General features: G+C 45.0%; 1 long non-coding RNA gene across 1 annotated transcript in view; it reads left to right on the top strand.

Annotated features, from left to right (window-relative positions):
• The first annotated feature begins 6088 nt into the window (after positions 1 to 6088).
• The window catches only part of LOC144785607 (uncharacterized), a 64198-nt gene continuing 44766 nt past the window's right edge, over positions 6089 to 25520 (top strand). The window contains exons 1-2 of the long non-coding RNA XR_013601986.1: positions 6089 to 6206; positions 9477 to 9556. This is a non-coding gene — a long non-coding RNA (uncharacterized LOC144785607). The remainder of the gene's footprint in view (positions 6207 to 9476; positions 9557 to 25520) is intronic.

Here is a 25520-nt window from a genome sequence, read left to right on the forward strand (position 1 = left end):
ATGGAACCGCTCGCCACCTTGCTTCAAGCATCCAATGTTCAATTCCATATGTACGCCGATGACACACAACTCTATCTAAAGTTACAATCCCCGGAAGATATCAAACATCTGAATTCCACGCTTATTAACACCCAATCTTGGCTGGCCGATAATCACCTCAAACTAAATGCTCTGAAAACTGAGTTCCTACTCATCTCACCCCCGGCGAAAATCTCCACCACCCAAACCTGGCTCAACAACCTAACAGCACTCAATGTCCAACATACCATCGTGGACTCGGCGAAATCCCTAGGCATCACACTCGAAGCCAAGCTCAACATGCAGCAGCACGTCAGCAAAGCCACAAAATCAGCTAATTTCCAAATTAACACGCTGAGGAAAATTAAACCCTTCCTCCCGGCCAAAGACTTCCAAACTGCTGTACAAGCTTTAGTCATCCCACGAATAGACTACGGAATTGCGGCCCTCAGCGGTCTCCCGCTATCCACAACAGCACCCTTAAGAGCCTCCCTGAACGCGGCCGCGAGACTCATTACTGGCTCTAGAAAGCATTCGCACATATCCCCAGACTTAAAGTCTCTAAAATGGCTGCCTTTTGAAGCCAGAATACAGCTAAAAATTGCAGTTATGACACACGCGGCCGTGCACCACAAGGCACCCAACTACCTCGCTCAAAAGCTGTCTATATCAGGAGGTTCGAGAACCAATAGGAGTACAAAAAATCTACTCCTGAAACCTCGTAGATTCCGGAAAGCGAAAACCTACAAGCGCTCCTTCTCAGGAATGGCACCCAGGATCTGGAATGCGCTCCCTCCTGAAACCAGGCTGATCTCCTCCACGGCACTCTTCAAGAAAGAGGTGAAAACCATCCTTCTGGCCAAGATCTCCTGATCGCTATAGATGTTGGTTCAGAGACTCTGCATTGCTTTGTATCACTGCTCACCCTTTCCCTTGGCACTACACTCTACTTGTTGGCGGCACTACTACGCTACTCTCTTACTACCGACCAAGATATGATACACGTTGGTTTACTGATCCACCTGAACACCTCTGCATTGGGATCAATGACTTGTGCTGCCCTATATTACTTCCTTACCTGATTGTATATGGATTGGTTCTATGTATGTTTTTTTTATTATCCATGTTATTACCATGTTATTGACTTTTATACTGTTCCCATTATCTCTGTTCACTCCTACTGCCCCTACCCTGTCTTTGTGAAGCGCTCTGATATCTGTAAGGATCCTGTTCGCGCTATATAAAACTTTGAATAAATAAATAAATAAATAAGAATAAACTGGGTAAAAATGAAACTGACGAGAAAGGGAAAAAGAGAAAAAGAAAAAAGAAAATCAGGGAGAAACAGGGCACTGCAGAGGAATAGACGCCTTGGTTGGTGAGGGACAAAGGCAGCAGGAGGCTGACAGGAGGCTCGAACCTCTGTGCAACAAGGAAGGAGGACTGGGAGCGGTTCCTCTGCCCCACTGCAGCAAAGGGTGAGTGGCGACCTCTACCAGGGAGATAAAGGGATGCTCAATGGAGCCGCGCTATGGCCTCCATTAAGTAGTCCTGGGATGTGGGCTGGGAAGTCAGGCCGGCAGGAGGGCAAGCGGGGACAAGGAACCGCAACACGTCTTTAGATACCTTTGTAATTCTTTCATTTCATTCTATCAAATACTCCTGCTTTTCTTTTATCCAGTTCTATTTCTTATTTGGTAACTCTTCTTGGTGTCACCTGCTTTCTGCACTTTGTTTCAAACACATGCTAAAAGCACCTCCACATAATTTCAAGATTAGGTAGAAACTTTACACAACTAATAATACTATAGCAAGTGATATAAAAACTACCTTGAATGCCCATTTAATCCATACACATAACCATGAACCAATCTGACTCCAGATTCTAGGTCTGCTAATAGGTGAACTCCTTGTGCAATATTTATCAAATTTATAATGTAGCTATTAATTGGGTTAGTTATCTGACACATATTTTAGAATCCATTTTGTTTCATGTTCCATTTTTGTGACACATAATATGAAGCTTGCAGAACACCGAAAGCCCGAATGACCTGTGCTGAGCTTGCAGCGACCGCAAGGCCTTGAGAAAGGAAGGAAATCATGAGACTATGTGTGTGATGCCCTTTTGCTATGGTGGTAGAACATTCCATTTGCCAATGCCCAACATTAGTGAAGTGTTTTTGTTGAATAATGATTGGATACATGTGTGTTTACACTGTATGTTCTATTTGGAAGCAACAGTTTTGAAAGGAACTGGTGTTGATTTGATTACCTTAACATTATCATGTTTTTTAGTACAAATGAACAGAGGAGGGGGCACCAGCTTCTCCTTTTATTGCAATGCTCACACGGATATACCTCAGCAGATCCTCACCCCCATTGAGCATTTTTAATAATATGAAAATTCACACCGGACAGAAGTACGTTTGAAGAAATATGAATTGTCCTCCTTAGCCACATACACCTTGAACACTGCGTCATTGTTAACCACAATGCAATTCATGACTATGTATTAGCTATCAAACCTCACATTAAAACTACACCCTGATTTTCTTGGATGGGTGCTTCTTGTGGGGCCACTTTGACACCTTGCAGCTTTTTTATGCTGCTTTCACAACCCACACATTAATGGAGATTACACATTTGACAAGTTTAACATAAATGCTAAGGCAGAAGATTAAAGTTATTATTAACAAGAGCCCGCTGCATTACAAAAAGAATGATAGTTAATATTTACAATGATAAATTATTTTGGGCGTATAAAAGGTTTACTCATATATGCAAGACACGAAATAACGAACGCACAAATTAAGTATGGCCTTCTGCAAGCTCTGTTGTTAGCGTTTAAGATTACCATAATGAAATGTAATGCTCATACGTCATCAAAAGTATCATGGAGCAGATTTATGTGGGACTTGCGCCACATTTGCATCGCCGTTGCGTCACTTCTGTGACGCAGCGGCGGCGTAAACCCTGCGCCACGTTGCAACATACTTACATCGTGACGCATCCATGGAGATGCGTCATGGTGTAAGGCCTTGCGCCACATGAAACCTGCGTCAGGTTTCATGTGGGCGTTTCCACGCACGGGGCGTTCCGTCGCAGGAACGCTCCTGAAAAGTGACTCAGTGAAATCTACAAGATTTCACTGTGTAACTTTACCAACGCTGATGCGTCAAAACCCTGGGCCTGCTTGAAGCAGGCGTAAGGCTTGACACACCACGTTACAGACAGGGCAAGTTGGAAAAGTGCTGGAGTTGCATGCCGCACGCAACACAACTTCAGCACTGCGCCAACTTCACGCCCTAGATTTAACACGCATCTGTTTATTTCTGCGCCATGGTGCGCTGCATTGTAAATGCGGCGCATCATGGGTGGCGCAAGGATAAACTTGCGTGCCGTTTCTTTCCTGGCGCATCTCTGCTGAATTGCAGAGATGCGTCAGGCAACATAAATCTGCCCCCTAGTGTCTCTAGGGAATGCATTTGCCTACTGCAAAACAAAAGAACATGTAAATACAGCTTGTGTGAACATGTTAATGACAATACAACAGTAAACTGAATGTGAAATACTTGTCAAATATTTTGAGCCACAATAAGTGCAGCAACACGTTACAGAATATGAATTATTGTCAAAGTTGATGTGGGCAAAAATAGCGGGTTATGTGTAGGTCCAAGTGTGCAACTACATTTACCATTTACCGAAGGCTCTGCTTCTATCAATAGCCTTTTTATTTCTTGGGCCCAGACAAGCTGAAACTGCTCAAAACGCTCTTTTGAACATTTGCAAAGTAATTTGTTTGAAATATTACCATCAGACTCAAATATGTACTTTTGATTGTTGAACAGAACAGAGGCATACCCCAAAAAGAACTATGATGCTTTGACTGTGTCCTTTTGAAAGAACTGATTCAGATCTTGGACAATAAACTTGCATTGATTTCCCAAACATCAAGGTGTCTGAAAAAGGGGGCGTGGCTTACGCGCCGTTGTGAGATGGCGGACCTCCCGTGAGCTCCGGAGAGTTGCGGAGTCCTGATGGGTTTCTAGCCTCTTCCGTTGCATTTCGAGGCCGGAATTTTGCGCTCTCCTTCAGCGGAACATGGTCCGCTTCGATTATGTGCAGTCCCGGAGTTTTTGAAGGCGGTTTCGGGGACTTGCAAGCTTTTCCTCCCGGCGGCTGCTTCTGGACGCGGGCGGCCGCCATTTTGAGCCGCCGTGCCGCGTCTCCTCACAGAAGTTTGTGACTCCTCTGGTAATTCTTCTGGGATATCTCTCGCTTCACACCACCCATAATTCGCCGACCACCAACAAGGTATGGCGTTGTTGCGCTACTGGCTGCCCTTTTTATGGCTCACTCTTCCTCCTATTACAAATACTTTGCCTCAGTAAACCACGGCCGCCATTTTATAATTTTGGCGCGAAGGTGAGCTTTATGTCTCCTTTTTTCTGACAATGTGATATGGTGCTTTATTGCTGGCTCATCCACCTAGCAACTTCAATGAACGCTTTGCTGACATGCTATTGCCCTCTGTGGACTTCCTCACCCTAATGTATGGTGGAGTCTGAGCGACCTACTCTCTTATACCGTACTTGACTGGGTTGTGCCTCTTATTGCCTCAGTGATTTTGCACAAGTTTCCTGCGGCATTCCTTTTCACTATTTGCATACTCTTTCTGTGCTTGGTGGCGTTTTGTGCTATTTTTTCACAGCCAACGTCTTTTCCTGCTTCCCTGGTTGTGCCCCTCTGCTGTAATAATGGCGCATGACACAGGCAGCATAAAGTCATCGAACACAGGCACCAAGCCTAAACGCCTTAAAAATGACCCTCCTTCTCCGATTCACACCTCCCAGAACCCTATCTTGGACTCCATCTTAGAGGAGGTTCGGGGTCTTCAACCCTTCATGTCTGCCACCAATGAGAAGCTCAAGCAGATTGAGGAGAGATGGGTCGTTATGGAAGGCAAGGTTCTCAGTTTAGAGCAACGTGTCAGTGATATTCAAGATGTCTCTTCTAAGATACCCCTGCTGGAAAAAGAAATTCAACAGCTCAAACTACACACAGATGACCTTGAAAATCGCAATCGTAGAAACAGCCTACGTATTTACGGGGTTCCGGAGAATCTCGAGAGGTCTGACATGGTGTCTTTTACTCGTAAACTTCTTCATGAACTCTTAGATCTTCAACCAGCTTCTCATCCCCTTAATATCCAGAGGGCTCATCGTCTCGGATGTCTTACTTCAAATTCATCTAAACCTCGTGGTATTATCCTTCTTTTCCTCGAGTTTGCTGAATTAATGACTGTCCTCAAAGCTGCCAGACTTAAACGTCGCCTAGTGTGGTCGGGTCATAATATTTTCATCTCTCAAGACCTGTCAAACGCAACAAACGCCTGACGCAAGGAATTTTTGAATCTTCGTCCTCAAATGAGGCAACTGCACATTCAATATGGAATCCTTCACCCGTGCTTTTGCAGAATCACTCATAATGGCCGTACCCGTTCGTTTGATGATCCTCAGAAGCTCCACGAATATCTTCAAAGTGTCTCCGCACCTAACATGGACATTAATACTTGATGTCTTTCTTTTTCTTCTTTTTTTTTTCTCCTCATCTTGCCATCCTCTATTGAATTATTGTGATTACTCTGGCCTCAACATGTTTTTTCTTTTTTCTCTCTATGTCGTGCTTTTATTGAATTTTGTCTAATGCTCTCCTGATGCTTAGTGGGGTCTATACCTCCTTTGGCGTCTCCCCGCTCCTGATGTCTTGGTGTTCTCTTTCCTCTCAGATCTGGCATTCCTGCCTTGATTTGTCTACTTATTCCTTTTCCTTCTTCTGTCTCTTTCATTTCTTTCTCCTTGTCTCCCTTTTCCGGTTCTACCAAAGCTTATTTTCTTCCATCTTTTGTCTTCCCTTTCATTTTTTCTTTCTTGCTCTATTCTCTGGTATACAATTTCTGTTCTCTGTTATGTCATTCTCTGTGCTTTTGGGCAAATTCGTTCATGCTAATGTACTTCTGTTTGGTATCATGTGTATCTGTAATGTTTATGTTGCTTGTGTCTTTTTTTGTAGCTGTACTCCTGTAGTGTGTTGGCTCCGGATGTTTCCCCCCTTCCTCACCTTCCACCATGTGTAACTTTGTCACGTGGAATGTCCGTGGTCTGGGACACCCCGCCAAGCGTCAAAAGGTATTGTCCCATTTATCCAAGTTAAATTCACAGGTTGTTTTTCTCCAAGAGACCCATTGTACGGATATAGAATCTTCTAAGCTCAAGAGACAATGGGTGGGTCAAGTTGTGTATTCTCCTGCTGTCAACAAAAAGGGGGGTGTTGCAATTTTATTTCATAAAGGTTTGTGTGTCCAAATTCTCTCTTCAAAAGCAGATGCCGAAGGTCGCTGGGTTATGGCTAAAGTTGTCATCCAAAACAAAACGATGGTTTTACTGAATATTTATGGTCCTGTCCGTCCTGACCCCAAATTTTGGAATGATGTTAAAGTTCTTATTTCCTCTATTGACTGTCCTAATATTGTGATTTCTGGAGATTTTAACCAATGGTTGGATCCTTTTTCTGACAGACTCTATTCAAGCAAATTTCATCCCGACAAAACACATAAATGTTTCCAGTCAGCTATTTCCTCCCGCCCCCTTTACGATGTATGGAAAACTTGTAATCCCGATACCCTAGAGTATACTTTTTATTCGAATGTCCACCATACTAGATCCAGGATTGATTATATTTTAGTCAGTAAGTCTCTACTTCCCACAATTCACAAATCCGAAATTGGTTCTATAGTTATTTCGGATCATGCCCCAGTTTATGCAACCCTTGACCTTACCCTTACCTCTTCCAGATTTAGTCGTTGGAAGTTCAACACATTCCTCCTGTCTGATACTGTTTATGTGAAAGAGGTTCAGAATTTTATAGCTGAGTTCTTCACCTTTAATGTTCCGCATGACACCTCGGTTCCCAATAATTGGGATACTTTCAAAGCTGCCCTGCGGGCTTTTACAATTTCCTATGTCTCAAAAAAAAAGAAACTAAATAGAAATAAGTATACGGAGCAACTTAAGAATATTAAACAACTGGAACATTCGTATTTCTCTTCTAAAGCTGCGGTTGCTCTCCATAACCTAATTAAAGCAAAGTCTGAATTGAATAAAATTGCTACCGTTGAAGCCTGTAACACTTTGTTGAAAATCAAATCTAAGTTTCATGGGGGTCAGAATAAGGCTGGTAAAATGTTGGCGAACTACCTAAAAATCAAATCTGAGCGTAAAACTGTAGGCCCTATCCTGAATGATTCTACTAACAAACTAGTCACTTCCGATGAAGATATTGCAGAAGTTTTTCATAACTACTATCGCACTCTTTATACCGATGATACTCACCCCTCCACTCGAGATTTATCTTCTTTTTTTGAAGGTCTCCCCCCTCCTCCTGTACTCCCTGATGACTTTGATCAATTAGAAAAAGACATCTCCTCTCAAGAGATCCTTTTGGCTATCAACTCCTTGAAAAAATCAAAGGCTCCTGGTCCTGACGGATTGCCAATTGAGTTTTACTCTGCTTTCCATGCTCTTTTTGTGCCTAAGTTACTTCAACTTTTTAATTCATTCATTGCTGACGCTAAGGCCTCAGGGTCTTTCTTGGATGCACTAATCATCATAATCCCCAAACCTGACAAGGACCCTTCCCAGTGTAAAAACTATCGTCCTATATCCCTGATTAATTATGATTGTAAAATTTTTGCTAAAATTCTCGCCTCCCGTCTTGATTCTCTCATCCCCCTTTTAATCAAAACTGACCAAGTTGGTTTTGTCAAAGGCAGACTTGCCGTGACAATGCCCGTATGTTTGCTAATGTCATTTCCCATAGTAAACACTTCAAAGCCCCTCTAGCTGTCTTGTCCCTAGATGCGGAGAAAGCTTTCGACCGCATTAATTGGCAATTTATGTTCCACTCTTTGCAATGGTTTGGTTTTGGTCCTTCTTTTATCTCCTTGGTTAAACTCCTTTACTCAGCCCCCCGTGCCAGTATTTTTGTTAATAACCAATTTTCTAGGTTCGTTCCCTTATCCAGGGGAACGAGACAAGGTTGCCCCCTATCCCCGTTATTGTTTATTCTTTGCCTTGAACCCTTTCTTGAACGAATCCGCTCTAACCCCCAAATTTCTGGGTTCAAAATTTCCTCTGTTGAAACTAAATTATCTGCATATGCGGATGACATCTTAGTTTATATGGCTAATCCTGTTACGTCACTTCCCCCTTTTCTGAACGAAGTCCTTCTTTATTCCTCTGTCTCTCGCTATAAACTTAACTTATCTAAAACTGAAGTCCTACCTTTAACCTCTAATTGCTATCAATACATGTTTAATTCCACTGATTTTGCATGGTGTCCCTCCAAAATCAAATACCTTGGCATTTGGTTTTCATCATCCCTTATTGATACCCTCACAGTTACATTCGCATCCCTCACTCAGAATATTCAATCCCTCCTTCAAAGTTGGTCCCCCGTATTTTTATCCTGGTGGGGTAGACTCGATACCATCAAAATGATGATTACACCTCATGTATTATATACTGTTTCGATGCTCCCCATGAAAATTCCGAACTCTTATTTTACTCGTTTAAACTCCATTTGCTCTAAATTTTCGTGGAATAATAAGCACCCTCGCATTGCCTTACATAACCTCATACGTCCTAAGAATGAAGGTGGGGTTTGTTTCCCTCATTTTAAACTTTACCACTCTGCCTTCCTTATTAAGCAATCCTGTTCTTTAGCTTTTGATTTTAACAGTGTCCCAATACCTAAATGGATTGCCTTTGAACGTTCATTGTTAAAAGATTTTTTGTTTCAACATACTGTTTTTATGTCCAACTGCTCGTTTTTAACTAAACATACCGTTTTAAAACACTCACAAACTCTATTACATGATATATTCGCTAAAGATTTATCTCCACTCCAGTGTTTTTTGGCTTCTAGTGTATGGTACAACAAATTCCTCAAATATAAGGGCAAATCTTTCTATTACAAGTATTGGAAAGAAAAGGATATTATATTTGTTCATCAATTTTTCACCAATAATGTCATTATTTCTTTTCCCGAACTGCAAGTTTTGTACAACTTACCTATGTCTTGTGTCAAGGAATATACAATTATTACTAATGCTATCACATCTTATTTATCAACCTTTCCCACGTCTGATAACTTACCATCCTTTTCTCCTTCCACCCCCCTTTATCCTTTATTTTCTTTACATCAACCCAAAGCTGCCCTTGTCAATAAAATGTTATCATCGAATGTTCTGGAGCGGCCTAAATCAGCTACTGAGCTCGCTTGGGAATCTGATTTGTCCGTTTCTCTTTCTGTTGATGAATGGAATTGTATATGGAGCAAATTGTTTAAGATTTCTGTTGCTGCTCGCATTACACAATCATTATTTTTATTTATCATAGGGCTATTCTCACTCCTGTTAGTATTGCCAAATTCTTGCCCTTATCTACTACTCTTTGTTGGTCATGTTCTTCACATACAGGTACACTTAAACATCAATTATATGAATGTCCTTCTGTTTTAGCTTTCTGGAACTCTGTTTGGAATACTTGCATGCGCATGTTTCATTGTTCTGTTCCCTTATCATTCTTGAATGTGTTTTTAGGCTCTGATTCAGTTGATATAGATATTGTTCCTTCTAGTGCTAGATTACTTGATCTTTTCATTGCTATTGCGTTTAAAATGATTTTATCATGTTGAAAGGATAACTCCAAATTATCTGTTCTTACTTGGTGGAACTTCATATGTGATGAACATAGGATTGCTATTGCTTCTTCCTCTTCTGTCTCCTCTAAAAATAAATCTGATCTTCTTTGGCTCCCCTTTTCCAACTATCTTTCATCCACTTCTTCTATCTGATTGCTGGGCCATTATATTCTCTTGCTTTTATTCCTTACTTCTCCTACTCTGATTTTCTCCTTTTCTTCTTCTTTTTCTTTCTCTATTCTTCCCTCTTCTTTTCTTTCCCTTCTCTCCTTCTTATTTTTCCCTTTCTCTCTTCATCTCTTCATCTCTTCTTCTCTCGCTGAACCGTTATTTTGTAGCTTTTCTATGCCTCATATTGTATTTCGTTCGGTTCTCATGTACTATTTTATCATCTCTGTATTGTATTTTGTTCAAACAAAATAAAAATTTCTTAAACTAAAAAAAAGGTGTCTGAAAAGGATTGGGGTGTTGGAGAAATTCTACTGTACCTTATCAATCCCAAGTACCAGGTGCAGTAAAAACGAGGACGGATTTGGTATTAAAATGTTGCAAGAAATTACCAGAGCTATTGCTTTATCTTCGCCGTCAGATACTGCTGGCCCTTCCAGATCCACCAGCAACTACCGGACACATCTTGATCCTAGAAGATCAGGTGTGTGCGAAGGACTACACTATGCGCCATTTTCTTAAATTTTGAAGGCAGAGACTTTTCCAGGAGCTGTTAGCAACTGACATTGCAGTAAAATGTGTCAAACTGAGTTCATTAGTGCATGGCTCCCACACAACAAAACTCCACTGGAGCAGCAGTGGAGCTTCATAGGCTCTATGCAAGTGTTGCCTGCACTGCTGACTTTAACAGGCTAAAATTAAGGTCGAGAAAGCCAGTTCATTTGCAACCATGTCAGATAAGGAGGAAACAGAGTGCACGTGTAAGTACTAGTGATCTGTGCCATGTGGGATGGCTGAGACCCTTGCAAGAAACATCAGAAAGTGACCCCGTGCAGCAGCAGTATGGTATGCCTTTGTGCCAGCAACAGCAGTGACTGTGTTACTCACCGTTTTCAAAAAACATATCAAAATTCTGAAGATTGATGTACAGAAAGGAACTATGAATGAATTAAAATTAATGATTGATATCTCTGCTACAAGGGCTACACTAAAGGGATGGACCAAATGACAACATATATATAAAGGAAATTATTTTGTTGCACTGTTGGAGACATATGTCTCTGTTTTAAATATATAAAGTTCTTATGTTTGTACCCATCTACCCTCAGCACCAAAGACGATATGCATTTTACAAAGAAAATGTTTTATGAGACAGAATGTTATAACATACAAATTCTATGATTCGAAAGAGAATGTCAAGAAAAAAAATCCATTTCCTGAATCACCAGACCTAAGGTAGGAAGTATTGACCCTAATAGCCTAATATAATAGAAATCCCCAAGAAAGTACTTGAGAATTATATTTTACCGTTTTAAAAAATTTAACAAGTGATCCCACAGTCTGAGACTAGAACAGCAAATAGTTGCACCATTATCCAAAGGAGCTGTCTCTTTCATTTTGCATTTCCCTTGCTCTTCAATATGAACTATACCAACTGTATAATGCAATGTCATTTACATTCTGTTACAACAAATGGGCAACTACCTTAGTAGAGTTAGCACTTGTTTTTACATTTTGAGGATCCTGAGAAAGGTTCTGCCATTTATTCCGTTCAACCTGCACCAGACGATTATTATCGGTCTGGTCACCTCCCGGCTGCACTATTGCAATGCTTTGTATTTCAGGGCCGGCTCTAGGCTCACGGAGGCCCTGAGCAGGGAGTGTAGGTAGGGGGCCCGAGGCCGCCAAATCCCTGCCAGGGGCCGCCACGCAAATATGTATCTAAGGATATATATTGGCGTGGCGGCCCCTGGGGTTTGGCGGCCCTGTGCAGGTGCACAACTTTTGCTTCCAATACAACAAGGGGGCCCCTGAGGACAGAATAAATCAAAACGGTGCTAATGAGGTCACCAGAAATACAATCTTCCTCCCTAAGGACAAACGATCAAAAAGCAATATTTATAAGGAGTACATCCATAAATAGATTCTTTAATCAATTTTCATATGTACAATACAGTTAACACCAAATAAGACATAGAAGCAAAATTACATTTCCCCACAAAGTTCATTCAGTTACACACTCAAACATACAGCATATATTCCACATTCACACAGTAACATTCATCCTGATCCTAATGGATCCAGTCAATCAAACAAAAATAAACAGATAAGTGAAGGCGGCAAACCACATAATACATGGACAATCAAAAAATATCCTTATTAGGCAAAAGTCAATGATTTCCAAAATTCATACCAATTTGAAGAAATAATTAAGTAATGTCCAATTTGTCAATCAATGTCCAAAAAATGACAGAATAGAAACATAACTATATACAGACTAAATAAGTAAGGAAGAACATAAATGTGTGGTAAAATCCGCCGAGTTCTTTCAATTGTAGAGTCAGTGCCGACGTACGTTTCGGTGACAGACCTATTACGGGTCTCACCTTCTTCAGGGCATAGATCTTCATAGGGAACAAGGTGGGGAAGATCTCAATAAAAAGCTGTGAATCAGTTAGCATAGCAAGAAGCAATTCAAATGGAATCCGTACTGCGAGGGGAGGGCCGGATAGGCATACAAAATCCACAATCCCGCACAGGTATCACATGGCTGTTATCACAGAGTAAGGGTGAGTCGCCGAAAAGTGAGCAGGTCAATTCGAGGAGGTATTCAGACGGATAAGGGGGGGCGAATACCAATCATGAACTTCAGGCGTGTTCTTCAGATTGACTGACCCGTCATGGCGGTATCAGGGATGGAGGATTTTAGCCGGTGACATCGTCCGTACGCAAACGGGAAGGAACAGCTTTTGATTTATTCGGGGTGGAGACATTTCTGTGTTTATTTAATGCTTTGTATTTGAACATCAATGGACTTTCCCACAATAAGCTCCAGGTGGTACAGAATGAGGCGGCCCGACTTATCTTGAAGAGTTACAAACGTCTGTCGGCCAGAGAGGGGATTTGTTCCCTCCACTGGCTCCCCATCAGGAAACGCATCTACTTTAAGGCTCTGAGCATGGTCTATAAAGCCATGTACAGCAAGGGTACGCTACAGCTGAAATCTCTTTTCAATGGTATACCCCTCGGAGGATTTTGATCTTGTGATCCTCAGATCTCGGAAGACTAGATGGGGTGGCCGCTCCTTTTTGGTAGTGGCTGCCAAGTTATTGAATTCCCTACCCACGTACATCTCTAACCCGGACTTCTTCCCAATTTATAAAAAAATCTAAACACCTGCCTTTTTTTGTCCTAGGCTATGGCCCTTGTGCCTCTATTCTGTCTCCTCTTTGTCTGCCTTAGTGCCTTGACACCCTCAGGTTTATTTGCACTCTCCAAGTGAGTTACTATCCTACAGGACCATATATATGGGAAATAGCACCTACAAGGTTTGTATAGATTTTTTTCAGATTCATGCATCCTATGGAGAGATGGCTACAGTACCGGTCCTTCTCCAGAGACAACTGGACAGATACTTGGACAGTCAGCCCACATTCATCTGTCCCAGGGGTGGCAGTATGGGAGCGGTTACCTAGGCATTTAATACCCAGAATATTGCATGTCAGGCAATTTCCAGAAAGAAAATTGAGATTAACAAGGTAACCTGGTGGAAAAGGTTTAGTGTTTCCTCCTCCCAGTTATACCATAGTATATTTTGTTAATGGCCAAGGTGTGTAGGCCCTGCAACTAGCAGGACAACATGTAGAAATTACTTTGATTTAATGGAACATACCAATGAGCAGGAAGAAAATGCAATGATGGGCATTGATATTGAGTAAAGTACACTCTAAAGCATCAGAGAATGGAATGTAGAATCCATTTTATTTCACATTCCATTCTGTGACACTTAGGGGCCTATTTCAAGGTCTGTCAGAAAGCCTCTGACCATAGGTCAAAAGCTTTCCAACCAACATCGATGGTTTCAATTCTGACAGTCTAATTACAATCTAGGCAGTCTGAATTAAAACCGGCCGGTCATTCCGGCAGGCTTCCGTTGGGTTTAAGGAGCCCGTCGGCCAGTCAGGGACCGACCCATAATCCCAATGGATGGCGTTTCCGCCATTGGGATTCCGATGCTCACCTTCCGACATGCTTTCCAGGCTGGGCTTTCTGATATGGCAAGTCTGTCAGAAAACGAGTTTGGGGGCCCATAGCAGGGCCCCCTTCTCCTTGCGGCCTCCAGTTCGGGGCCTCTCTGTTAATCCCTGCAACATGTGGCAGGCAACATGAGGTGCAGGGATTAACAGAATCTTGCATTTGCCTATGGGACCTTGTTCTATGGCCGGTTTACATCCATAGCACAAGTTCCCATAGAGAAATGGGGGTATGCGGTGTCTGGACCGGAGGTCGGTCAGTCCTGAGACTGTGATGGTGTTGGTCGTAGGTAACTCAGCCCTTATTATGAAGCTTGCAGAACGTCTAAAGTCTTGATGACCTGAGTTGAGCTTTTAGTGACCAAAAGGTCTTGAGAAATGAACAAAAACATTAGACTATGAGTGTACTGCTGCTTTGCTCCAGTTGCAGTAGCTTTTATTAGTCAAATTCAGTTATAAAAATTAAGCAAATACAGCTAAGTATCTTGCATTGATTAATGATTGGATAAATGTTTGTAAATCCCCAACTTCTTAGTCCTTACGTTAGGTAAATGCTCCGATTGGTTGTGTTAATGGGGAGAGATAATTCAAAAGGCTATAAAACCCCTGTGATTAGTCATTGTTTTGGGTTAGCCACTAATGGAGGCTGTCACCTTGCTGCTATGTTACATAAATTAATCTACTTTAAGTTTGTTTTCTTGATTATATAGCTTCCACAATATGTGAAGCATTACCTCCTAATTACCTTATAGATGCCTCCCTCTTTTGCTAAAAGCATACATAAAGCCATTCAATTCTAAATTACCATATTTCTTTTTGCAAGCATCTCTTCATTAATACGGGCTAAAGCACCTAGCATGGTAACTTGCTAACTGCTTAAACGCAGCGCAAATTCTGCTGCGGTGTGGCGGTTTGATCAAGTGGGCGGGCCGCGTCGGCCAACAGACGTGCGCAGCACTATGGAGTTAGGGCTTGCAACGGCCGTTGGCCGTCAGAAGCAGTGAAGGGGTTATGCACTATAAAAAACTAGGCAGCTTTTTTACGTCTCGCCTAGCGTTGCAGCACGAATGTGCTGCTATCGCTTTGCGAGGCATGCAGTACACACTACAGCAGGGGAAGCTTTGTTTAAGCTTCGCCCTCTCTCCGCCCATCTTTTGGATTGGCTTAGATCATAAATGACGGCTTCTAATTGGTTTTTGGCTTGTTAGTTCCTCCTCCTGACGGCCATGGTCTGATTTGTATCCTTCCCTGGATATTGGACCCTTTTCTGCAACACTACTTTCTGACTCAGTGTTTCCCCCACACCCCCTCCCGCAGTTAGTGACTTCTCACTCCCCCCTCACAGGAAGGCCCTACCCCTTTTCTCCATCTTTTTTGGAGTGCTTGTTTTTTCACACCTCTGTATTGTCTTCCACAATTCTGTTTTTTTTTGGGGGGGTGATTCAGTACTCATTTTTTCGTGAGCAAGATAGCATCTGCTGCATCTCCAAATCCAGACAACAAAGGCAATTCCTCCAGGAAGATGCGCCGTGAAACCTAGAAAAGAGAGGACCATCTGGGAATTTTTCTCTATCCCACCTGGAGAAAAGAAGGTTAATGCTCACAAGGTAAGCAGTGCACCTTGCATCGTATGCAATAAGGGTTTGTCCAGAGTTCAGAAAAAAATACTCATGCAGCACAAGCAGCATGATAAAACACCTACAAACAATACACTCCACACGACTCTCCAGAGCAGAAAAAGAGAGAGAGACTAGAGAAAATGCATGCTGGAGCCAGAGCTCAACTGGGTACCACTTCTGCTCCTGGTCTTTCAACCTTTCCTCTAGCCTACATTCCAGCATTTTCAGAAGTAGGACACTTTTGTTTAAAACTCAAGGCATTTTGAGTATGGGAGAGCAGTCCATCCCTGTTCTAGTTGGGAGCATTCAACACTCACAAGTGCTATATTTTTTTCTCCAAATCGTTGGCCCAAGTTTTGTACTCTTGCTTAATAAGCACTGTTTCCCATTTTTTGTGAAGAAAATAAAAAACACCAAAAATAAAAACAAAATGTCTTAGAAAATACAAAACCATTTCAAAAAAGGTTTTTTAAAAAACGGTTCTTGTTAGAACCATCAATTCTGGTTTAAGAAAGAATTATATAGTGTGAATACATCTTGTTCTGTGTGTAAGTTAGTGTATAGATGATTGGGTATGTGAGTAACTGCATGGGTGAATGCTGTATGTGTGAGTGGGTGGGTGCATGAGTCATGTATGGCTGAGTGAAGGGGTGTGTGAGTGCCTGTATAGGTGAGTTAGTGTGTGTGTGAGTGGTTGTATGCCTATGTGAGGGCCTGTTTGAGTGTATGTACAGGTGAGTGAATGCATGTATGAGTGGGTACATGGATGTATGGGTGGACATGTAGTGTCTGTATGGCTGTTTGACTGAGTGTGTGAGTGACTCCATGGGCGAGTGAGTGGATGTGTACGTGACAGTTTGGGTCTTTGAGTGGGTGTGTGAGTACCTGCATGGGTGAGTGAGTAGATTGTTTAGTGAACTATGGGAGAGTGGGTACATAAGTGGTATATAGGCAAGTGAGTAGCTGTGGAGAATGAGTGTGAGTGAGTCAAATGCTGCATTAGTATGGTATGAGTGTGTCATGGAGATGGGCTTTGCCTTTACACTGTGTTAAGTAAGCATGAGCTTATTAGAAGTTTAAACGCCATTTTTCCTCTCTGCTGCTTTTGCACAAGGCACACAATATTATAAATGTTTAGAGCCTAGCAGAATATTTTGCTTCACACGAGAATAATATGTTTTCCTATAGTATCAGTCCTGCTTGGTAAGCTATATCTGAACAGTGAGTGCCGAGGCCTTCAAGGTTATTGCAACACAGTGGTTGTTGTTCGGTCTGATCAGCGCACGTCCTAGACATAACATATATGCAGCTGTGGCCCCCTCTGATTTTGGCGCGTTTAATAATGCACTGTGCAGAGCATGCACACACAGTTGGAGAACATTTGCATGCAGAGAGCTGGAGTAGAAAATGATGCGATACCTTTCTACTAAGACCAGAGGTATGGGGCCGCCCTTGTAAACCCAAAGAGACATATATATAATATAATATACTAGCAAGGGAGGGTAAGACTGACGTGCAATTTAGCCTTCTTCCCTTTAGCATTTTAGCATGCTTTCTCCCTTTGTATTTTATGAAATAGTAACTATGCTGATAACCTTGTTGCTTATAATATGTTTGCTTGTATTAGCTAAGATACTGCGCTTGAGAACACGGCATTAGAAATAAATATTTCACACTTGCACGTGTTTTCATTTACTCCTCGTTTTGGACTGGTATGATAGTATAACGAAAGAGTGTTCATGTGTTCCACGTTACCTGAGGTGTTCTAAGTCCATGTTCTGGGTTGTCTAATCATTGGGGGGTATGGAAGAACCAACGAGACACTGATTGCTAGTCTGGTAGGGGATTTTGGATACTAAGGTGCGTTTTGGTACATCCTTATTCACTGAGGTTCCAAGTCTCTATGCACAGTTCTGTGTAGGAGCAGAATCCCTGTGACAAGTGGATGTGTCAGAATCTGTATGGGTGAGTATGTGTGTGACTGCTTCTATGGGTCAGTGAGTGGTTGTGTGAGTGCCTGTATGGGTATGTAAGTAGGTGTGTGTGAATTGCTGTATGGGTGAATGACTACATGTGTGAGTATATGTATGGATGAGTGAGGGGGTGGGTGTGTGAATAAGTGAGTGGGTGGGTGGGTGAATGCCTGGATGGATGGATTTGTGAGTTTGAGGGGTTGTATAGGTGGGTAATTAGCTCTATGAGTGTGTGTATGGACAGGTGGATGTTTGTAGTGCTGTCTGTACAGATTGGTAAGCGGGTGTGAGAGTCACTGTATGGGTAAATGAATATGTCTGTGAGGGTATGTATGTACGCATGTATGTATGTATGTATAAGTGAGTAGGTGTGTGTGTCAGTGCCTGTATGGATGGGTGAGTACATGTGTAAGTGGCAATGTGAGTGAGTGAGTGTATGGGTGCATGAGCAGTGTGTGGGTGAGTGAGTGGGTTCATCAGTGAAGTATGGGTCAGTGACTGGGTGTGTCAGTGTCTGGATGGGTGAGTATGTATGTGTGTAACTGTTTGTTTCGGTGAGTGAATGAATCTGTGAGTGGCTGTATATATAAGCGAGTAGGTGTGTGAGTGCCTGTCTGGGTTTGTGCAATGCTGTGTGAGTGGCTGTATAGATAAGTGAGTAGGTGTATGAGTGCCTGAATGGGTGTGTGCATTGCTGTGCGAGTGGTAGTATGGGTGAGTGAGTGTGTGTCTCAGTCACTATATGGGTGAAAGAATATGTGTGTGAGTGTATGTATGGCTAAGTGACTGGGTGTGTGAGTAGGTGTATAAGTGTGTTTGTGCTAGTAGCTGTATGGATAAGTGAGTAGATGAATTAGAGTATGGACGAGTGAGTGTGTGTGTGTCAGTTGCTGTATCGGCTATTGAGTCCATGTGTCAGGGGTTGTATTGGCAAGTAAGCATGTGTGTGACTCATTGGCAATAATGGTAACCTCAACATTATTTCATGGAATGTTGCGGGTTTGTGTAAAAAAGCAATACTCCCTGACTGGAACGACCTCATAGATAAATACGACTTGTGTATATTTCAGGAAACTTGGTGTCTCGAACCAATGCACAAGTCAGGCTATTCCACTTTCCATGTCCCAGCAATCTTTTCAGGTTGGGGTCGCCCGTCGGGTGGCCTGCTAATCTGGGTAAAGATCGCACTAAACTGTAGAATAACCCATCATAATAGCACATCAATGGATTTGATGAGGCTAACGATCAGAGACCCCCAGGCTACAGTGACTCTGGAGCTTTTTAATGTTTATGCCAGAGGTCTGCAAGGGGGGGCAAAATCTCCGAATATCTCTGTACTAGCTGACTCACTCTTAAGTTGTCGCCGGCGACTTTAATTGTACTTTTGAACCGCTGGCGGTGGGTGGAGTGGGAGGTCTTTATGATGAGGATGCGAGATGGGGAATACCGCAATTGACAATCGCGCCAATTAAAAAATGGACACCGATTGTCATACAAATGAATGCTTTGCTAATGGAACACGCTCTGGTAGCTGTGAATGGGCGTACACCATCAGATTTTGTGGGAGCTTATACCTACAATAGAGTCACCTGCCCTAGCAGAATAGATTACATTCTGGTTGACAAAAGATTATGGAAATATGTGAGCGACATGATTGTCACTCCATCTATCCATAGCGACCATAACCCACTATCCCTTTGTATGCAGAACCTGTTGTTTAGGGGGAAGCCTCAGACTAGGAATATTTACAACAAGGGGTGGTGAGGGACAGAGTCTCTGAATTAAGCAGAATACTCTCACCCAGTCAAAAGATCAGGGCTAGATCCAACACCGTTTTTTAGCTCATTGCACCATCCCAGTTTCAGAACCTGGCTGTATGCAAATTAGTCTGTTCCTGTCCCAGTGCATGATGGGAACAGGGTAAACCAAACTACAAAAGCCAATTCTTACACTGGGAAGGAAACAAGCTTCTGGGGACCGGTTTCTGGCATTACAGCCGTCTTCGGCCCGGCTTGCTTGAATCCTGATGGTGCAATGAGCAAGGGACTCATGTCTGAGTATACCCTTCCACGCTTAGGGTGGACAAAAATATTTACAACAAGGGGTGGTGAGGGACAGAGTCTCTGAATTAAGCAGAATACTCTCACCCAGTCAAAAGATCAGGGCTAGATCCAACACCGTTTTTTAGCTCATTGCACCATCCCAGTTTCAGAACCTGGCTGTATGCAAATTAGTCTGTTCCTGTCCCAGTGCATGATGGGAGCAGGGCAAACCAAACTACAAAAGCCAATTCTTACACTGGGAAGGAAACAAGCTTCCGGGGACCGGTTTCTGGCATTACAGCCGTCTTCTGCCCGGCTTGCTTGAATCCTGATGGTGCAATGAGCAAGGGACTCATGTCTGAGTATACCCTTCCACGCTTAGGGTGGACAAAAATATTTACAACAAGGGGTGGTGAGGGACAGAGTCTCTGAATTAAGCAGAATACTCTCACCCAGTCAAAAGATCAGGGCTAGATCCAACACCGTTTTTTAGCTCATTGCACCATCCCAGTTTCAGAACCTGGCTGTATGCAAATTAGTCTGTTCCTGTCCCAGTGCATGATGGGAACAGGGCAAACCAAACTACAAAAGCCAATTCTTACACTGGGAAGGAAACAAGCTTCCGGGGACCGGTTTCTGGCATTACAGCCGTCTTCGGCCCGGCTTGCTTGAATCCTGATGGTGCAATGAGCAAGGGACTCATGTCTGAGTATACCCTTCCACGCTTAGGGTGGACAAAAATATTTACAACAAGGGGTGGTGAGGGACAGAGTCTCTGAATTAAGCACTGGGCAAGGGACAGACTAATTTGCATACAGCCAGGTTCTGAAACTGGGATGGTGCAATGAGCTAAAAAACGGTGTTGGATCTAGCCCTGATCTCTTGACTGGGTGAGAGTATTCTGCTTAATTCAGAGACTCTGTCCATCACCACCCCTTGTTGTAAATATTTTTGTCCACCATAAGCGTGGAAGGGTATACTCAGATGTGAGTCCCTTGCTCATTGCACCATCAGGATTCAAGCAAGCCGGGCCGAAGACGGCTGAAATGCCAGAAACCGGTCCCCGGAAGCTTGTTTCCTTCCCAGTGTAAGAATTGGCTTTTGTAGTCTGGTCTGCCCTGTTCCCATGATGCACTGGGCCAGGGACAGACTAATTTGCATACAGCCAGGTTCTGAAACTGGGATGGTGCAATGAGCTAAAAAACGGTGTTGGATCTAGCCCTGATCTCTTGACTGGGTGAGAGTATTCTGCTTAATTCAGAGACTCTGTCCATCACCACCCCTTGTTGTAAATATTTTTGTCCACCATAAGCGTGGAAGGGTATACTCAGATGTGAGTCCCTTGCTCATTGCACCATCAGGATTCAAGCAAGCCGGGCCGAAGACGGCTGAAATGCCAGAAACCGGTCCCCGGAAGCTTGTTTCCTTCCCAGTGTAAGAATTGGCTTTTGTAGTCTGGTCTGCCCTGTTCCCATGATGCACTGGGCCAGGGACAGACTAATTTGCATACAGCCAGGTTCTGAAACTGGGATGGTGCAATGAGCTAAAAAACGGTGTTGGATCTAGCCCTGATCTCTTGACTGGGTGAGAGTATTCTGCTTAATTCAGAGACTCTGTCCATCACCACCCCTTGTTGTAAATATTTTTGTCCACCATAAGCGTGGAAGGGTATACTCAGATGTGAGTCCCTTGCTCATTGCACCATCAGGATTCAAGCAAGCCGGGCCGAAGACGGCTGAAATGCCAGAAACCGGTCCCCGGAAGCTTGTTTCCTTCCCAGTGTAAGAATTGGCTTTTGTAGTCTGGTCTGCCCTGTTCCCATGATGCACTGGGCCAGGGACAGACTAATTTGCATACAGCCAGGTTCTGAAACTGGGATGGTGCAATGAGCTAAAAAACGGTGTTGGATCTAGCCCTGATCTCTTGACTGGGTGAGAGTATTCTGCTTAATTCAGAGACTCAGTCCATCACCACCCCTTGTTGTAAATATTTTTGTCCACCATAAGCGTGGAAGGGTATACTCAGATGTGAGTCCCTTGCTCATTGCACCATCAGGATTCAAGCAAGCCGGGCCGAAGACGGCTGAAATGCCAGAAACCGGTCCCCGGAAGCTTGTTTCCTTCCCAGTGTAAGAATTGGCTTTTGTAGTCTGGTCTGCCCTGTTCCCATGATGCACTGGGCCAGGGACAGACTAATTTGCATACAGCCAGGTTCTGAAACTGGGATGGTGCAATGAGCTAAAAAACGGTGTTGGATCTAGCCCTGATCTCTTGACTGGGTGAGAGTATTCTGCTTAATTCAGAGACTCTGTCCATCACCACCCCTTGTTGTAAATATTTTTGTCCACCATAAGCATGGAAGGGTATACTCAGATGTGAGTCCCTTGCTCATTGCACCATCAGGATTCAAGCAAGCCGGGCCGAAGACGGCTGAAATGCCAGAAACCGGTCCCCGGAAGCTTGTTTCCTTCCCAGTGTAAGAATTGGCTTTTGTAGTCTGGTCTGCCCTGTTCCCATGATGCACTGGGCCAGGGACAGACTAATTTGCATACAGCCAGGTTCTGAAACTGGGATGGTGCAATGAGCTAAAAAACGGTGTTGGATCTAGCCCTGATCTCTTGACTGGGTGAGAGTATTCTGCTTAATTCAGAGACTCTGTCTATCACCACCCCTTGTTGTAAATATTCAGTCTAGGAATAGACTGAGGTTGACGACAAGGGAAATCACCCCCTCTAATTGCAAAAGATTTATTAAATGGCAAAAATTTGCCCTTGACGACCACAAAATAAGCACTCTCGGGTCGATTGTAAGAGACCAGACCGAGAATCTCTCTGCAAGTTGTACTAATGATCCAGGCTTCCCCCAGGTGGATGTGATTTATACCGAAACAATTGATAGGATGGCCGCCCTTTTTATAGATACTCGGGCATCCACCGAAAATAAGAGTAGGAAACCTGCAGCTAAGTGGAATAATCACGATTGCAGGGGGGCAAAAACGAATTTGATATCTGCCATCAAAACCCGAGATGCTGCTGAGGTTCGCTTAGCCCGATCTCATTACAGACGAGCAATATTGGTGGCAAAGAGGGTTTGGGATGATTCCCACTGGGAGGAGCTGAAGTTGGCTAGTCAGGCTAAGAATGGAGAGTGGTTCTGGGCTTTGGTCAGAAGGGCAGGCGGTGGCGATTTAGATCCAATACCGAACCATATTACTTGTTGGACCCGGCCTCGTGGCGTGGTCCTACCCCTCCCGCATGGCGGGCCCGGGACGACATCGGCCTCCGTCGACCCGCCGTCGACCCCCCTGAACACGAACCATCGACGAGAGCAGCCCCCCTGGCAACCCACAGCTCTCCCCCCCTGGGACCCCAGCGACCCTGCTCGCCAACACTGCCGGTTTGGCGACCATGCCAGGCCACCATTTCTGGCCCGACTCCATCTTGGGCCCATCACGTCCCGAGCACGTGGCCGCAGCCATCCCTGGCCCCGGCCCCAGCGAAGCCCCGACATCGAGGCACCAAGATCCTCCCAGGTGGTAGAGTGGCCACTTGGCGGATCCCGGAGGAGGGGAGTTTCGATGGGCCTCCAGCCATCCCCAGACGCCTGGTGTCGATCGCCCTCCAGCCTCCCTGGGCCCTGGCTCCACCCCCCTGCTGGGTGTCTGGACACCTTCATCCCGGCCCCTCGGACCCCCAGGCGCGAGGGTCCGGACATCAAAGGACTCCAGTCCTATATCTGGGCCAGCCCTGGATTAGGACGCCAGTTGTATCTTGGAGTCAAAGCCCTGCTGACCTTGTCGCGGCTGATCCTGATCTGAACTCTTGCACCTGAACCATCTTCGAGGCCCTGCTGACGCTGTCGTGGCCTGACCGAGCTGAACCATCTTCGAGGCCCTGCTGACGCTGTCGCGGCCTGACCGAGCTGAACCATCTTCGAGGCCCTGCTAACGCTGTCGCGGCCTGACCAAGCTGAACCACCTTCCAGGCCCTGCTGACGCTGTCGCGGCCTGACCAAGCTGAACCACCTTCGAGGCCCTGCTGACGCTGTCGCGGCCTGACCAAGCTGAACCACCTTCGAGGCCCTGCTGACGCTGTCGCGGCCTGACCAAGCTGAACCACCTTCGAGGCCCTGCTGACGCTGTCGCGGCCTGACCCCTTGAACTATCCACGCACTAGTTGGTGCCAAGACTGTCCCGCTACCCCATTATTCCCGAAACCACGACTTTATGGATCCCGCGATCCCTGCCTGCTAACCTGCTAAGTACCTGCCTTCAATTCTTATATAAAGATACTTGTGAATATTCCGTCGTGTGGTGTCCGTCTGTAGTAGGGTGATTGCTCAGCTGGTACGATTGTAGGAGAGGAGCCTCGCCAAGGAGGCCTCCCTACGGCGCTCGGCCTATTCCATAGAGAGAGGTGAGTCTCGGGGCGGGCAGTCAGACATCTTCTGTCTCCCCTGGGATCGCCTTTCCAACATTGGTGGCAGCGGTGGGATCCGAGCCCGCGCAAATCGTACAGCGAGTAATTCGCCACTACTAACAGAGACCCACAACCACGATGACTACTAAGGAAACCGGAACGACCACAGAATTCCAGAAGGAACGATTAGAGGAGTACACCCATAAAGAACTCAAACAATTCTGCAAAGCCCTGGGTATCGCTACCACCGGACTAAGCACAAAAGACGATTTCAAAGACGCGCTGCAAACGTGGGTGGAGACCGGAGCGACCCCACCCCAGGCTAACGATGACATTATCCTAGAAGTACCCCTGAGTACGGTCATAGCCCCAGTGGAAGAAAGAACCGCCAACAGAGAACCGGGCCTCTCCCACGAAGACGCCCGGGAGCGAGAGAGGAGTCGGCTCCATGAACTAGAGCTCGCCCGACTCCGGCTGGATGGAGAACTTCAATTAGCAGAAAAGAAAATGGCCATTGAGCAACTACGATTAGAAGGAGATCTGGAAGAGAGGCAGAGGCAAAGGGAATTGGAAGAAAAAAAGCTCACGTACGAACACGAGCGTGGCCTCAAAGAACTAGAGATCAAGTCCAAGACCGAAGAGGCTGGCGCCGCGATAACCCGGGACCCTCCACCTCCTGCCGACCCGAAGGTCCACATTCCCAAAGATATCGTCAAGGAATACTACAAGAATGACGATATCCAGCAATGGTTCAAGGCGTATGAAGTTGCCATGACCGCGCACCGCATCCCGTGAAAAGATTGGGGTGCCGGCTTATGGGGTAGATTTGTCAGCGAAGGGAGAGACACCCTGCTTGAGCTGGCCGAGGAAGTGATGTCCTCCTATGACCACATGAAGGACGCCCTGCTCACCCGGTATGGCCTCACCCCCGAGATGTACCGACAGAGGTTCAGAGACTGCAAAAAGATCCCCGGTACCACGTGGGTGGAATACGTAAACTTTTATAGCCGGGCCCTGGAAGGATGGATAAAGGGCAGCAAAGTGTCCACCTACGAGCAGCTGTTCGACCTCATCGTTTGGGAGCACCTCTCCAACAACTGCTTTGTCGAGCTCAGACAGCATCTCCTCGACAGCAAGCTGACCGAGCCCCGAAAACTCGCCGTCGAGGCTGATCGATGGGTGAGCACCCGGGTCCCCCGGACCCCGATAGGAGAAACGGGACGGAACGGCCAGGGGCACCCCCGCCAGCGTGGCAGCGGAGGAGGCCAGAACAGGAGCCGAGACTTCCCGTCGGCCCCGGGCCGGAGCCCGCCTCGGGGGTCCCCCCAGAATAAACCTTCGCCAACCCTGACCAGAAGAGGACCCTCTCCAGCACGGCCGGGGCCCCGCCCGAACATTACTTGCCACAGATGCCAGCGGCCCGGTCACTATGCTAGTGACCCCCTCTGCCCCATGAACCAGCGCCCCGGCACCACCGGGCCTCCGAC

Source organism: Lissotriton helveticus, chromosome 10 (genome assembly GCF_964261635.1).
Source record: "Lissotriton helveticus chromosome 10, aLisHel1.1, whole genome shotgun sequence".
NCBI lineage: Eukaryota > Metazoa > Chordata > Amphibia > Caudata > Salamandridae > Lissotriton > Lissotriton helveticus.